Below are 16391 nucleotides of genomic sequence, written 5' to 3' on the forward strand. Positions count from 1 at the left end.
AGAAGTCAACATTGACATCGCAGAATGTTGGAAGAAAATTCTAAGGTAATATTGTAAATGTTTTTGGTAACATTTCATATATGAAGTAAATATTCCATAGACTTATTATTCCATCCATCTCTATATCTAACAAGAATGAAGGTCATGTGTTACTTTTGTCCTTAGTCCAACCTTCCTACATCCTTCTCTTGGTTTTGTTTATCTCTCTCTCATCTTTGATTTTTCCCGATTAATTTTGCCAAAAAACCCTCAATTGTCCCAATGTATTATTAACTTATTATTATTAACATTTCTACTATTTATAAAGAACACAACGTTCAGTCTTAAGTTTGTCCTTTGTCCAACCTCCCTATGCCTCCTCCTAATTTTCATTTTTTTTTTCATATTTGGTTTCGTCCCACAAAATTTTCTTAAAACCTCCTTAACTAACCTATGTTTTACTGACCTACTATTTGGTAAACTAATTAGTGTCTTCGTTGCAATGCACAAAAAAATATCTAGTATGCTAATAGAAGGGCCCCGGTTTTTACTTTCGCCCCGGGCCCCCGAATTCTCAGGACCGGCCCTGCGTCCAGCCATCCATCCATCCATCTAGGCGTATCGTGTACGGTCAATGTGTGCCGTGCATCTGTCTGTCTCGCTGTTTCTCTTCGTGCTCGACGAACCTTCCCGCCCACCCGCCATATGGACCGGTCAGGCGGTCAGGCTTGTTTCTCTTCCTGCTTGGGTCGGTGCGCTACGCCAAGGACGCGGCCAAACGCGCGCGGCGCGGACCCGGCCAGCCATTTGCCGATGACGACGCCCGATGTCTACGTACAGTACGTGCGTGCGTTGCGACGGCTGGTGCAAACAGACGTCGCCATCGCCCAACCCAGCGCGCCTCACGAGCAGATCCATATTCTCCACTAGCCTGACCCTCCAGCGACATATACGTACGAACGGACGGCACGTAACGCGTGTGCCCATGTCCTCCCATGGACTGCTCGTCAGGGACACATGCACCCGTTTTTCTATTCCCCTTCCCCCTCTCCAGCCACACCCACCCTCGCCCCGCCCTAGCCGTCGCCACCGCCCCAATTTTTCTCGGCCATGCGATCTCCAGCATGGCCGCAAAGCCCAGGCCCTCCCCTTCGGAGCCCCCTTCCTCGACGCCCGGGCCTGTACAACCCCGCCCGCCTTATATTTAGTGCATTCGGCGGCCGAATTTGGAGCGGACCTACCCCGGTTTGAGCTCACCCCGGTTGCCGGAGGGCACGCACTGCAATGGACTGGTCGGGTACTAGACCACAAAGCCCTGGCAAGGCCCTCAGGCCGCATGCAGGTACTGAATCCGCCCCTAGCCGTTCGGATCGAACCCGTCGCTAGTTTGCCGGCAAATACATGAACGGCCGTCGTCCGGGCTCGGTACTGGCCCAAAGGCTCGTCGGCGCACCGTTGCCGCTCATAAAATGCGACGACTATCCACGGAAGGTCTTGCGCCGCGTGTCTACAACGCCGAAACATCCTAGATGTGTGTTTCATCGATCGAGTGCGCAAACGATGGGGTATGTGCTAGTTTAGCTATGGTTGTGCTTTCGGATTCGGCTCGTTTTGCTTAAACTCATATGTGTATTGTGTAGGATAGATGCAACTTTTGGTATTGAGAAGACGAATACATCGATCTATTGACAGAGCGCAATTTAATAGATGTTCATGCACTTGTTGTTAGAATAGAGGCTAGAGATGAGACTAGATGCGAAGAAGCAACGTCTACTTCTTTAGACTTGAAGAAGAAAGAAGCACACAAGATCGAGACTCCGCAGATCAACAATGAATGCATCGAGAAGGCACCAATCCAACTATCGGGAGCGGTTATGGAAGTTGGATATCTTCTAAAATATCTTCTTGTGGTTCTTATTTTTTCTTTGGTCTTGATATCCTAGTCAAGATTTGGTGATGTGCTCAATGTATCAATAATCAATGACGAAAATAAAGATATGTGTTGCAAAAAAATGTATGCGGCCAAAATGCGGCCGCGCGTTGGGGGCACGACTGTCGCATCCAGAAATCCGGATGGACACTGCTCCATTGCCACTCCCAAGCGGACGAAAAGCGAACGAAATGGACGTCCATTTGGGGTCGTGCGTTGGAGTTGCCATAGGAGCATCTTCAACCACAATATACAAATTTGGCCCCTCAAACGCCCGCGGACTCGCCCTGTCAGCATCCGGGCATGTCCGCTTTGACTCCCTATTTTTCTGTTCACGCAACCATGTCCATCAAAATTTTCTTATATGTCTGGTCACATGCATGTAATTGCTGGAGAAGGAGAGAGAGAGAGAGAACAAAAAGAAATAATAAAGTAAGAAAAAATGCTATATGGGGGGGGGGGTGCTAATCCTATGTGGCGGACGCAGGACCACTGACCGGGCACACCCGTACACTTCTCATATCATGCTATAGTTTTTTTGAGGCAATCATATCATGCTATATATGAGATGAATATGAGGGCCGCCGGACAGTCCGAGCATTTAAGAAGGCTTTAAGGGGTCCGGTTGGGTCAACTTTTTATTTTTCTCTTCTGTTCGGTCAATGGTTCCCGCCCCGCCTGGTCAATTTGAGGAGTCCGGGGGGTAGATGCTCTAAGTTGTGCAAAAGCGATCCAGCTGACAAGAGTCCAACTCGGGACGACGTGTAGACGTGATCGTCGGTTTCTTCAGGTTGTTTCTCTTTAAAGTGAGCTTAGAGCATGCCTAGTAGAGCCCTTAAACCCTTAAATCTAAAATCAGTTTTAAGGGTTGAGAATTGGTCATTTTTGATACTTTTAAGGGTTGAAAAACAGGGGCAAAGACTAGAACCCTCAAACCCAACCCTTATAACAGAATATTCCGTTATAAGGGTTGGGTTTGAGGGTTCTAGTCTTTGCCCCAACCCCAACCCTTAAAACTGTCATTTGACATATCACAATTTTCACTAGAAAAACACAATCAACCTTCAAACAAACACGGAAATGAAGATCATTGATGCATGGTTTAATAGTTTATATCACACAATCATCATCTTCCTTCCACCATATCAATTGGTCTTCATCCATGTCCTTCTTGGACACCATAGCAACTCCTCAATGTCTGAATCGTCCGATGACGACCAACCGGAATCATCGGACAACGACTCCATGTCGTCGGTGTTCACCTCCATCTACACAATACAACAAACAATAAATTGTGAGTGTCAACAATGAATCAAAAAGGAAAAAATGAAACAAAAAGAAAGAAAAGGAGGCATACTTGCGGGGAGCTCGGGGAAACGCGGCTGCCTCTGGCCCGCCTGGCCTCTAGCGCGGCGTGGAGGCCTGGGGCGGCGGGGCGCGGGCGGCCGTGGGGCTGGGGGGCGGGGGGGGGGGGGCTCCTCTGGCTGCTGCGCAGGGCGGGAGGCGGCGGGGAATGGCGGATCCGGCGGCGAGGACTGCGGCGTACCTGCAGCGGCCTCACGCGCGTTGAGGGGAGGCGGGGGGCGACCGGAATGGCGGCGGCCGGCGGCTCGGGTGGGCGTGGGCGGGAGGTTGGGGACGGGGAAAACTCCCTCCCGCGCTCAGGCGGAACACGAATGCGGGGGGCGACCGGAATGGCGGCGGCCGGCGGCTCGGGTGGGCGCGGGCGGGAGGTTGGGGACGGGGAAAACTCTCTCCCGCGCTCAGTCGGAACACGGATGCGGGTTGGGGTAGTTTTCGCCCCCCAACCCTCACTTCTACAGGTTGGGAAGGGGTTTGAGGGTTGGACCCTTAAATTTTTTTAAGGGTTTGAGGGTTAAGGGGTTCTAGTCTACGCGTTTTTTCGCTCGCAAACTGTAAAAACCCGGTTATTTATAAGGGTTTGAGGGTTTGAGGGTACTACTAGAGATGCTCTTACTTCTCGTTTCGACCGCCTCTAGGCGCGCAAGGATGCCAAAGCCATCTTGAAAATTAGGCACCCCTTTCAGTGTACACTTTTATTTATCAGACTTGAGTAAAAGAAAAGAATCTGGACGGGCGGATTGCCTTGCCAAGAAAGAGCTCCCCCACAATGCAAAATGGGCATTACTCTGGGTCGACGCATCAACCGAAAGTTTCAGCCGGTCAGGTCAGACCAGTTGTAGCAAAAATGTAGCATCGCCGTCGCTGGAGGAACGGGGGCAAGGGAGGGGGGGGGGGGGTGCGGAGCGCGGGGAGGCAGCGGTGGAGGCGCGCGGCTTGGTAGCAGGGAACAGAGGGGGGAGCTCGCATGGGAGGTTGGATCGGGGAGAGGGGAGAGGACGGTGACATGGGCCCATGAAAAAAGGGAGCGTGGCCCTCTGCGCTCGCGCCGGGCGCGTGACAAGGCGTGCGACCGGCCGAAGCTTCAGCCGGCGCACCGTCGGAAACATTTACCATGCAAAATTCGGCATCTGCTCGGCCGTTTTCGGAGGACGCGGCCGGAATACTGAGCTGGGCTGATGTGATTGATGTTGCCCCCACCACTACTGGTGAATCGTTTTCAGACCGGTCGGGCTTTGCTAGGTTGAATGCCCGGCATCTAGAGACTCAAGTTAAACAACTTGGTTTATATTTCAACTGTTTGGTTTATATGGAAGGAGGGTAATGGTATGTCATTAACAGATTCAGTTCAGTTGATCGGGCCGTTGAGCACGTCAAACGCGACGCTTTCTTCTAGTTCAAGGCCGGATGAGATGAGGAGCCCGAGAGCCTTTGGAGCCGGACCGGGCCTGTGGCGAGAGGGCACTCAAACAAAGAGATGATCGAATCCTTGATTGGTGGATATTTGGGCATGCTTACAAAGGCAAATTGTTTAAACACGGATCTTTCAAATACCCGCGTGACTGAGTGTGGAAGAAAGTAAGAGGATTGATGGAAAAACTCTTATCAGCGGCATGGAGAGAAGGTTCTAATAAAATCAGTGCCGTACACCATCCCGTTATACTCCATGTCCTGCTTCAGGTTACCCAGTGGTCTGTAAGAGAGTGTGACATCAATCATAAGCATTTTTGGCGGGGCAGCCAGGGGCGGAGCCAGGATTTGAGTATGGGGGGGGGGGGGGGGGGGGGGGGAGGCAGATTCGACGATGAGAAAAAAAAACAGAACATAGTGAATCTATCGAGTGATTTTGATTGATACCTGAATATGCTTCTCGTTGTTTGCTCGAACCAATCCCCCAAAAAATGAATGTACTGGTTCTTCTCATCACGATTATGCACAAACCCAAGCACAGTCGATGAATTTTTTTAATCCAAATGACAGAATCAGTGTATTATATCTAATTTTTAGTATCAATTTGTGAGGATAAAACAGGAGATTGCTGCATCTAACTAATTTCATCTAAATCAAGAAATCGGTGTAATCTTGATCCTAATGCGGATAGGTATTGTCAGATCGAACAAACTAATGGAGAGCGACTCACCACAAACTTTCTTGCGCATCGTCGTGGTCATCGGGCGCAGCGTGACAGCTTCCACCATCGGGTGGTGATCGCCTGTGACCTGCAAGGTGCGGCGCCGCCTACCTTTTCCCAACCGGCGAACTGCCCTAGGCGGCTACGAGTCGTGAGTGGTGCGTCCTGGGCGACTAGGCGGCTGTTTGTTTTCAATAGTGGGCTGGCGAACTAGTACGATGGTAAGCTGAATTATTGGGCTTCAAAAAACCAACTCCTTTGCTTCTTTACATCGCTGGGCTCGCTACAGGCCTTGAACGCCCAGAATAGGGGGGGAGGGGGGGCGAATTATGCCTAAAGAGCAAAATCTAATCAACTTTAAGCCTAATTACTAATGTACGATGCAAACCTTGGGGGGGGGGGGGGGGGGGGGGGGGGGCTGGCCCCTGCTCGTCCCCCCTTAGCTCCGCCCCCAGCAAGCAGGGGAGGAGGAAACCATATTGGGTCTGTTGGGTCTGATTATGGACATCACTTTGGCTAAAGAATATTCCATCAAAACTGAATGTTTCAAGTGGAGGTTGGCCAACATTCACTTCCAACAAGGAACATTTTGCACTATCGCAATATGAGCAATACCCATGTCTGTGCCATCTGTGGCTTGGATGACAACTGGGGACATTCGTTGCTGACATGTACCATGGGTCGCAGCATTTGGGCCCTCTCCAAGGAGGACTTGGTGGAATACATGAGCATGAACCAGGAAAACCGATGCAAGAAACTGGCTCTTCACGATGAGCGAGACACTACCACATGAGGATTTCACCCGTGTCATTGTAGCCCTATGGGCGATCTGGAGTGCTAGGCGAAAGGTGATTCACCAGGATATCTTCCAGACCTTGTTTGCAACACACTGTTTCATTAACTCGTACATTAACGAGATCAAGGTGATTCAGCCAACGATGGAACGAGCTCCTACCCCACAGGTTATAAGGCAATGGCATTGGCTATGGTCCCAGGATGGCCATGCAAAAATTAACGTCGACGTAGCGGGGTAAATCATGGGGTTTTTATTCCTTAGAAATAGTGTTGCAGTCAGCTAATACAAACTCTGAAGCACCGCCTGAAACTCGGTGCAACCTCCATAACGACCAATATTAGCTAGACTATGAGCAACTCTATTTTGACCGCGATATACTTTCAACAGAATAAACACTCGAAGAGCTAGCATTTTGTTAATCTCCATAATCTTATGACCATACACCAACCGGTCTAGTGAGTCATTTGTCATTTTGCATGCTCAGTGACAGTTCTTCAAGAGTGGTACTAATCTCAGCTTCAAGGGCATATTTGCAGTGGAATAAGTACGGGGATGCTGAGAAAATAACTCTGCCATTGCTGACCCCGAGGATCATACCCGTAGCGCAAACACACGTAGAAGTAGTAGGTGCGTTGTGACGGCCGGTGTGAACAGATGTCGCGATCGCCCAACCCAGCGCGCGTCACGACCAGACCCATTCTTCACCGAGCTCCGACGGACACAATTGCCTGCGTACACATGGCGTGGACGGCGGAGGCGGAGAAGGAGCGACGCTGTATCCTAGTCCGTGATCTCTCAACTTGTTCCTCCACGTCCATAGCTTTGATCCTGACTTGATCCTTTTGGTACGTGCAGGAGAAGAAAGACGGTCACAAGTTGTGCAGCAGACGGTAAATCTGCGGGATGTGGTTCTATCCGAGTCCAAATCGCAAGGACGAGTGGTCGCCCGTTGATTTCTTCCGCTTGTCGCTCTTCAAAGTCTGCCTGCCTGTCTCGTTTCGATCCCCTCTCAGCATGCAACAATGCCAAGGCCATCCGGAAAATTTGGGCATACGAATTTGATGGACCCCAATGTTCACTAGGAGGGATGGCATTTCAAACATTTTTGCTGACAGTTTCTTCATTGGCGCATGCCAGTTTCTTTAGAAACGCGTTTCCGACAATAATAAAAGTTTGCGGCAAAATGGGCAGAAATTCCCATCTGCTACCATCTAAAAATGATATCAAAAAAACTTTGCTCGCCATCCCTGATCTCCCTCCCAGCGAATGTTCGTCTGTGGTATTTCTAAAATTTTATTTGGCTCTCTGCGTGAAGAAGAATACGGACGGTGGATTGCCTTGTCATGAAAAAGCTCCCGCACAATGCAGACTAGGACCGTTCGGGAGGTCACGGAATCCTGTGACAGATGTTGCCTCCATCAATGGAGCCTCGTTTCAAACCAGGAGAATATCACATGCAAATCAAGTTTCAAAGAAACTTTATGGAAACTGTTTGAAGTTTCAAAAAAATAATCAAGATGTTAAAAGGATGATGTTCTATTGCCATGCAAAATTCCAAGTTCAAACACATCATATTTTGTAGTGATCTAAAAGGTTTTATATTAGTTTACGGAGGAAGTACCTCGTAAACCTGTTGAATTTTTTTCATACCTCATAAAACAGTAATGTGTTTGAACTTGGGAGCTCCACATGTTAATAGAACAACAGATTAACATCTCGTATACATGATTTTTACTGGTTTCACAGAAACTTGTTTTTTTTATATATTCTCTCTTTCAGACCGGTGGGGTTTGGCTAGGTCGAATGCCCTGCATCTGGAGATAAGTTAAATAACTTAGTCAAATTAACTGCTTAGAGCATCTCCAGCCGCGCCTCCAACAGACTCTTACCAAGCGTTTTTTCCGCGCCGGCGCCGGAAAAAACGGTCCAGTCGCGCCCCCAGGACGTTGAATTCCGCCGGCTCGGGCCGCTTTTACGCCCGGCGATCGCAGGCCGAACCCGGCGCACTGGAGGCTCTCGAGGGCTCCATCGCAAGCGAAAAACGCACCTGGGGCCACATGCCAGGCGAAAAGTCAAGCCACCCGTCCAGATTCACCTCCTCCCCCCCCCCCCCCCCCCCCCGCGCTCGGCCGCCACCCTGCCGATCCCGACGCCGTCCACCGCCCACCACAGCTAGATAAATCATTCCCCGCCGGAAAAAAGAAGAGGTTTTGCCGAGGCAGCCTCTCCACCGCCGTCCGGGCAACTTTTCCGGCGTTCCGTCGGGCAGGGCCTGTACACCGGCGGGTTTGCGCCCACCTTGCCTGCAAGGTGTTCGGTGATTTCCGGCCCGGTGATGGACTCCGAAGATGAGGAGGCGCTCACGGCGTTGCTGGAGGAGGAAGCGAAAGCCGGTGTGATGAAACTTGATTTTTTTATTTGTTAATCTATATAATTTATATTGAACTATTTGATTTATGTGATGAAACACGCCGAACCATGCCGAACTATGTGACGAACTAATTGGTTTTTATTTGTATGCGAAAATTAACGCCGAAACACGCCGAACCGCGCCGAATATGGGCCGATTCACACAGATATCGGGCCGGTTTTGGACACAATTGGACCAAATAATGGGCCGAAATCGGCGCCTGGGGACGACCTGGGGGCGACGACTGGGTGCCCAACCACCCCGAGCGCCGAGTATGCCGCCGGCTCACCTCCGAGCCGCTCGTTTTTGGCTCCCTGGGGCCGAACGGCTGGAGATGCTCTTAGTCTTGAGGGTGGTGGCATTCGAGAACAAATTCAGTTCAGTCAAACGCGACACTTTCTTCTGGTTCAAGGCGGGAGGGTAAATACCTAGGGTCTGTTTTGTGACTTGGTGGTATTTTCCCCCTCGATTTGTACACCCGCCTTTGTATCAGTTCCTTTTTGTGTCTAGGGCTCATCTAAATGTGACATAACTATGTCACTTTCATCATCACTTTTTTCCTTTTTTTTCTTTGTTTTTCCTTTCTTTGTCGTTTTTCCATTTTGCGGTTGTCCAGGGTACGTTTATGCGAGCTTCGTTTCGTTCGTGTAGGCAGTAAGGCAGCCTCTGTTCGTTTTTTCCTTTCCGTTCATTGGCTTGTTTTTTGTGCTTTGCAAAACGTGTTTTTCTCTTATAAAACCATATATATTCGTGTATAATTTGGAGATACATGAAAACCTTACATTTTTTGTGTTCAATGTAACATTTAGAAAGGTGTTCACATGTTTTAAAAATGTTCACCGCGAATTAAAAAATGTCAATGCGGTGTAATTTAAAACAAATGTTGAAAGCATTCCCGAAAAGTGTTTGTGACATTTTAAAAATGCACAAACGTTCAGAAAATGTACGTGAAATGTTTGATATTTTTTGTTTCTGGCATTAAAAATGTTTGTGTAATTCAAAAAAAATTGTTTCCTACCATTCCAAAAAATGTATGCAACATTTTACAAGAATATGTTTGTGTCATAAAAAAATGTTTACACAATGTAAATAATGTTCGTGTAGTATAAAAATATATTTCATATCATTCCAACAAATCTTCAAAGTTTATTGGAAAAAAACTAAACTCGTAATGAAAAGAAAATCAAAAGATATATTTGAAAAAATGTTAATCATGTTTTTGAAAAATGTTCAACATGTATAAAAAAATATTCTTGATACACACAGAAAATGTACAATGTGTATTTGGAAAATGTATTTGAACTCCTCTATTTAAAAAAAATGATAATCATGTATTTAAAAATGCCAAATGTGTACTAAAAATGTTTTTGGTTTATAAGAAAAATGTACAATGTGATGAGAAAAAGTACACATCAAGACATATATTTGAAAAACAAATATTAATCATGTATTTTCGGTTTAAGGAAATGTCTGTGACCTTTCTTAAAAAACTCATGAACATTTTAAAAAATAGAGATGTAACTTGTGGATAATTCTCCTCACAGCCCTAATTGTAGTCTCATTGTTGGAATGCAGTTGTGTGTCAATGGTATACTTGCAACGGGACAAAAAATGGGTCAGGCCCAATTGCATGTTGAGGGTGGACTTGCAACTGGTATAAAATGGGTCGGATCCCAGTTGCGTACCGAGGATGGAGTTGTAATTTGGACAAACTTGATCCCCATTTGCGCATCGAGGGTGGACTTGCAAAAAAAAGACAGGGGCCCAATTGCATTCAAGGGTGTAGTTTTCTTGCAACTGGGAGAAAAATGGGTTGGGCCCCAGTTGCATTCCCACTGTCGACTTGCAATCGGGACAACAAAAATGGCGAGGGCCCCCAATTGCATGTCGGGGCCGGGGTTGCAACTGGGATAAAATTGGTCGGCCCCTAGTTGCGTGTCGAGGATGGACTTGCAAATGGGACAAAAGTGGGTCACGCCTAGTTACGTTCGAGGGTGAACTTGCAGCTGGGATAAAGAAAGGTGGCCTTCAATTACATGTTGGGGATGCATTTCCAAATGGGGACAAAAATGGATCGCGCCTCCCTCCCCAAATTGTCTGTCAAATGTGGACATGCAATTCAAACAAAAAATGGGTAGGGCCTAGTTGTGGATCGAGGGTGGACTTGCAACTAAAGCAAAAATGGGTGCCCCCTCAGTTTCATGTTGGGATGGAGTTGCAACTGGAACAAAAAAGGGTCGCCCCCCTTTGCGTGTCAACACTACAAAAAAAATACACTTCTGTGATGATACGTGTTTGTCATAGTAGGTCGCGTTTTTTGTCATGCATGTACATCCATAACAAATTTATGACAGAATCAAGATAGTCATACCTGTGCTGTCGTAGAAGTGTTCCATGACATTACCAAAATTATCATCACGGAAGTGTCCACTTCCATGATGATAAATCACGCGTCACAGAAGTGCTTTCGTCAAGGGTGACCGACACGTGGCATCCACCGTAACGGAACGCCGTTAAGCTATCAGGTCGGATTTTGGATCCGATAACCCGTTAACAGCCACGACTAATGCCGATTTTCCACGTGTAAAATTCTCATTGGCTGACGGATCCACGTGTCAGCTCTGCGTTGGCACATGTGTCACTCATCTAACGACCGAGATGGGCCTATGATATGTTGACACGTGGACCGGCCCAAAAGTGGCCCACAAAGTTTAAATGGGCCGGCCCAACCGAAGGCCCATAAGATTTAGCGGACCATAATGGGCCGGCCCAGCTAAAGGCCCACAAAATTTAGCGGACCATAATGGGCCGGCCCAGCTAAAGGCCCACAAGATTTTGCGGACCGTAATGGGTCGGTCCAGCTAAAGGCCCACAAGATTCTACAGACCATAATGGGCTGACCCAGCTAAAGGCCCAACATTCTCTGTCAAATCGGCCCGTCAACGGCCTGGTCTAAACTTGTCATCAACGCGGCCCATGGTCACTTCTGGCCCGTTAACAGTCCGCTAAGTAATTGGGCCGAATTACGGCCCGGTGTATTTCCGGCCTGTTAAAGGTCCGGCTTCATTTGGGCCCATTTACAGGCCATCAAAACTTTTGGCCCATAAACGACCGTGAAGGATTTGGGTCATATTCGGCCATGTCTGTCATTCGGCCTGTTAGAGGCCCACTATAGATTTGGCCCACTTTCGGCCTGTTGTCATTTTCGGCCCGTTAACGCCGGACGTAAACCATGGGCCATATGTGGCCCAACGTCATATCGGGCCCATTAACAGCCCATATAAAAATGACAATAATCTAGCCCGACCGAAGTTCCGACCTGTTAAAGGCCCATGTATTAGGTCGGCGCATTTACGGCCCGTCCGAATTTCGGCCTGTCAAATATCCGCATCGTAAATGGGCCACCATTTCGGCCTGCTAAGTCCAGTGGGTTATTTGGCACAATCAGGGCCCAATCTCACTTTCGGTCTATTAAAGGCTCATGTTTTTTATGGGCTCGACATATTTACATCTGTAAACGGCCTACTTTTACTGAGGGCCCAAATTATGTTTAGGCCTGTTAATGGCCCACTATGGGTACATGCCTACCAGAAAAATTTGAAAGCTTATGCTAATTTAAGCCCAGATATTTTTAGTGGGCTACATGCCAATTTCGGCCCGTAATCATTTTTAGCCCAATTGGAATGGGCCCGACGAATGTTGGCATGTTGGGCTCTTACAAAGCTTTCATCTGAATACATTACTAAGATAAACCTACACTATACAAAAATAGCGTCATAATTACTGCAGCCTGTGACAGCATCATAAATGTTGTGTCACAACAAAACAAATTCCAATCATACAACAAAAGGCCTGTTGGCATAAAGTTTACAGTCCTTCCAGATAAAAGCACCATCAGATGTATAGAAGCATAGATCATTTGACCTGAGTGCTAATGTTTCAGGCTGTAGAATCTGATGGAGCAGCATGATCTCCACCTTTTTTTCTGCCATTGCTCTTCAATAACGAAGTGAATGTCTGATAGTCTGGTTTCAAAACCATTCATATCTTGACGGCATTTCTCAATCACTATTCTTGTTTCCGAAACAACGTCCATTAGGGATTGAACTTGTGTCTGGAGCACAGATATATCACTCTGTCTAGCAGGAAGATTTTGTTCAGTAGGCGATTTGGACGAGGTTACCTTGACAACCAACCCAGAATTACGCAGGAAGGTGCTTTTTGCACTGTTAGTGGAGAGATACTGACGCACTGCAACAAGAGGTGACATTGTGCGTGTAGTAGCCTCGTCACCTTCAGGTGGTTGTGGCTGTTCAATCATTTGTTCCATGGATTCCTAAAAGTTTGAACTTGTAGATTAATGTACCAGTGAGTTACTAATGAGACAAAAACAAACAAAGTAGGTTAAACGTTTATACATAACTTATTTTGGTGAACTACTGTAATACATTAGCATGTATTGTAGTGCCAACTACATAATAAAATCACTTTCGGAACATATGTCCATGTAGCATGCCTACTGTATTGTCTATTTCCTCACATTCGTTGACATCTAAGGATAAAGAGACATGGTTTAAAGTAGGATGAACATAGTATGACATCATTCATATCATGGGCAAACAGATATAAAACAAACACATTATTTTATCATTGTGTGCGCACATGAACATAACAACTAGGTTACAGATCAAGACCAAAAGAATATCCTTCATCTCTTTTAAACCATGTAAGGTGAAATGATACGTTAAGACAACTATGTATAAAAGTGAACAGAGTAACTGACATTGGCTGCAAATCAAGTAGTTAAATGAACACATCACAGTACCAATCAGTTCAAGGCAGGAGGAGTAAGGACTTACAACAGCGGCTTGAACTGGTGTGCTCATTCCCTTCATCTTGCTGGTGTGGCAATCCTTTAAGATTTGCACTGCATTCGGTTCAGGTTCTTTTTGGTCCGCACGGGCTTTCCGCTGTATTTGGAACAAGTCAATATAGATACGATAATATGGCACAAAAAAAGAAGGAAGTAGCAGCTATTTACAAGAGCCTCGCAGTGTGCAATATACCTACAGGATCTTGTTGTCTGTTGGAATTTCACTTTAGAACGGTTGGTTTTGTTCTTCAAATAGTTAGCCTAGAAGAAGATACACTTGTAAGGCACATACATAAATACAAGTTCAATATGTGGTCTGATCAAATACATATAGCCTACCTGATACTTTCGATCAGACCGGTGTTTAACGAGGGCTGTCCAGTCTTCATCTGTAATATATTCCACTGGAGATGTTTGGGCGATTTCATTGTTAGCCTTGTCTTCAAAGTGAGATTTTCTAAGGTGGTACCGATACTATCGCTGAGCAGACTGAAAAACATGAGTGCATGCTGGTTTAGTTGCATCATCTCTCGGATCCAACTTGAACCTCATCTGTTGAAAAAAGAATGCGAGTCTTATTAGGAGGAAGCTAGAAAGTATGGGACAGAGCAAGACAATATTACTAATTGCGATGAATAACATTACTTACAGATAAATGGTCAAGGAAGGTGTTAAACTGGGTATTGTCTTTCTCATTCCTGTACTGGATCCACGTTGGGAGGATACGCGCATGACACCTAACGGCAACGGCTGCCTCTGATACTAACTTGGCTAACTCTGTAGCATCACGTGGCCTTTTTAAACCTGCCTCAAAATGGATCTCCATTCTTCCTCCTTTAAATTTTGTTAATCTGTCAAGCATTATCCCTGATGTCTGTTTCCGCTTGCGCCGTGGTGCTAGTTCAACAACGAATATGGAAAGTGTTAGTGTACATCAAACTGTGAGAGTACATATAAAGGAGCATGCAACTGCAACTTGACTCGGTCAGGTACCATCTTGGTGTTGATGCTCATGAGGTTCATCTAATCTTGCCAAGTCCTATTGTGTCAACAGTGCTTCAGAAGTAGTGTTAGGTGTGAAGGCAGCTTGGGAACTGGCCAGTTCCGGAGCAAACCAACGAGTAACTGGTTGAGATGCTGGTACAGTTGAAGCGGATGCTGCAGCTGGTGGAGCAGGTGATACTGTGTTTGTAGATTTAGCCGGTGGACTTGGACCTTCTACTGCACTATAAGTACCACCAGAATCTTGATGGCAGAGACTTTTCCGTTTCACCCGACGAGTAACAGCACTCCCTACTATATATTTTCCTTGCTCTTTTTTGACTTTGCCATGTCAAGCTGTACCAACAACACAAAAGAATAAAATCACTCTTCAGAACTCATTGATGCATGATACAGACAAGCAATACTTTGATGTAAGACAACCATATGAGGATGGAATATGTAAGAAAAACAGGACGGCATGACATATCCACAGCTACGATGTGCAAACTAAGCAGAAGGATTTTCAAGAAAATAGAAGTAATGCAAGCTAGACACCATATGAAAGATGCAACCAATATTACTCTGCCAAGTTAAAAGTGTCTTGTCATAAGTGGCAATTCGAAAAATTAGAAGTAGTACAACGTAGAAAACAATGCAAGATGCAACCACTATCAAACTGCCATGTTAAAAGCGTCCAATCATGAGTTACTGATACGGGATACACAACAGCAGTACTTTGATGTAAGAACATGGTATGATAGATAGATGCAGTGTATTCTAGACACAGAAAGCCATGTCATATGCACATGTATAACATATAAACTCAGCAGGTGCAATTTAATCAAAATAGAAGAAATACAGGCTAGACAACATATGCAACATGAAACCAATTATCACACTGTCAACTTAGAGCAAGCACCTGCGATGGTGGAGTGCGGGAGATGAACTCATCATGTAGACTTGGGACTTCAACTTCATTAGCAGTAGCAGTGGCAAATCTAGAGAGTCTCTGTTTGCGTCGGTGTGGAGTACCACCAACATCCCCTAACTTACACTTTTCCTTCCTATTTTCTGATATTGCCTTATGAAGTCAAAACCACAAGAAGATGAATAAAATTAGCTCTGCATAACTGGTTGATGCATGATACAGACGAACACTACTTTGATGTAAGGCAAGCGCAGGAGGATGGAATATATACAAAAAAAGACAGCGTTTCATATTCACACGTACGATAGGAGGATGGAATATGTATGAAAAAACAGTAAGCGGAAGGCATTTCAACAAAATTAGAAGAAATGAAAGCTAGGCACCATATGAACATGTAACCAATATCACTCTATCAGGTAAAAAGTGTCTCGTCATAAGTGCCATTTCAATAAATTAGAAGCAGTACAAGCTAGAAGATAATGCAAGATGCAACCTACATCACAGTCCCAAGTTAAATGTGTCTTATGGGTAAGTGATCGTTGCAGGTATAAGTTGTAAGCTACGCAGATGCAATTCAACATAATCAGAAGCAATACAAACTAGACATCATACGGAAAACGCAACCACGTATAACAGTTCCAAGTAAGAGCAAGCACCTGTGATGGTGGAGTAGGGGAGATGTGCTCATCGTGTACACGTATGTTCTAGAAACAGGAACATGTGTCATATTCACAGGCATTATGTGTAAAGTAAGCAGATGCAATTCAAGTTAGAAGCAATACAAGCTAGACATCATACGCAACATGCAACCACATATAATAGTGTCAAGTTAGAGCAAGCACCTGTGATGGTGGAGTAGGGGAGATGTGCTCATCATCTACACAGCTACGTTGACTGTCCAGCCTTGTGTTGTCTTGCGAATCTTGTTGGGAGGATGGCGGAGTAGAATCTGTAGAGACCCCCTGTTTGAGTTGCTCCGAAGGACCACCATCATCCAC

The 16391-nt window shown here is 46.1% G+C and overlaps 1 long non-coding RNA gene across 1 annotated transcript; it reads right to left on the minus strand.

Annotated features, from left to right (window-relative positions):
* Positions 1-2881: 2881 nt before the first annotated feature.
* Positions 2882-3324, minus strand: LOC123117290 (uncharacterized). The gene is made up of 2 exons (XR_006457338.1): positions 3267-3324; positions 2882-3177 (listed from the first exon to the last, which is right to left on the minus strand). It is a non-coding gene; the product is annotated as an uncharacterized lncRNA (long non-coding RNA).
* Between the last annotated feature and the right edge of the window lie 13067 nt (positions 3325-16391).

The sequence above is a fragment of the Triticum aestivum genome, chromosome 5B, assembly GCF_018294505.1.
Source record: "Triticum aestivum cultivar Chinese Spring chromosome 5B, IWGSC CS RefSeq v2.1, whole genome shotgun sequence".
In the NCBI taxonomy this organism is placed as follows: Eukaryota; Viridiplantae; Streptophyta; class Magnoliopsida; order Poales; family Poaceae; genus Triticum; species Triticum aestivum.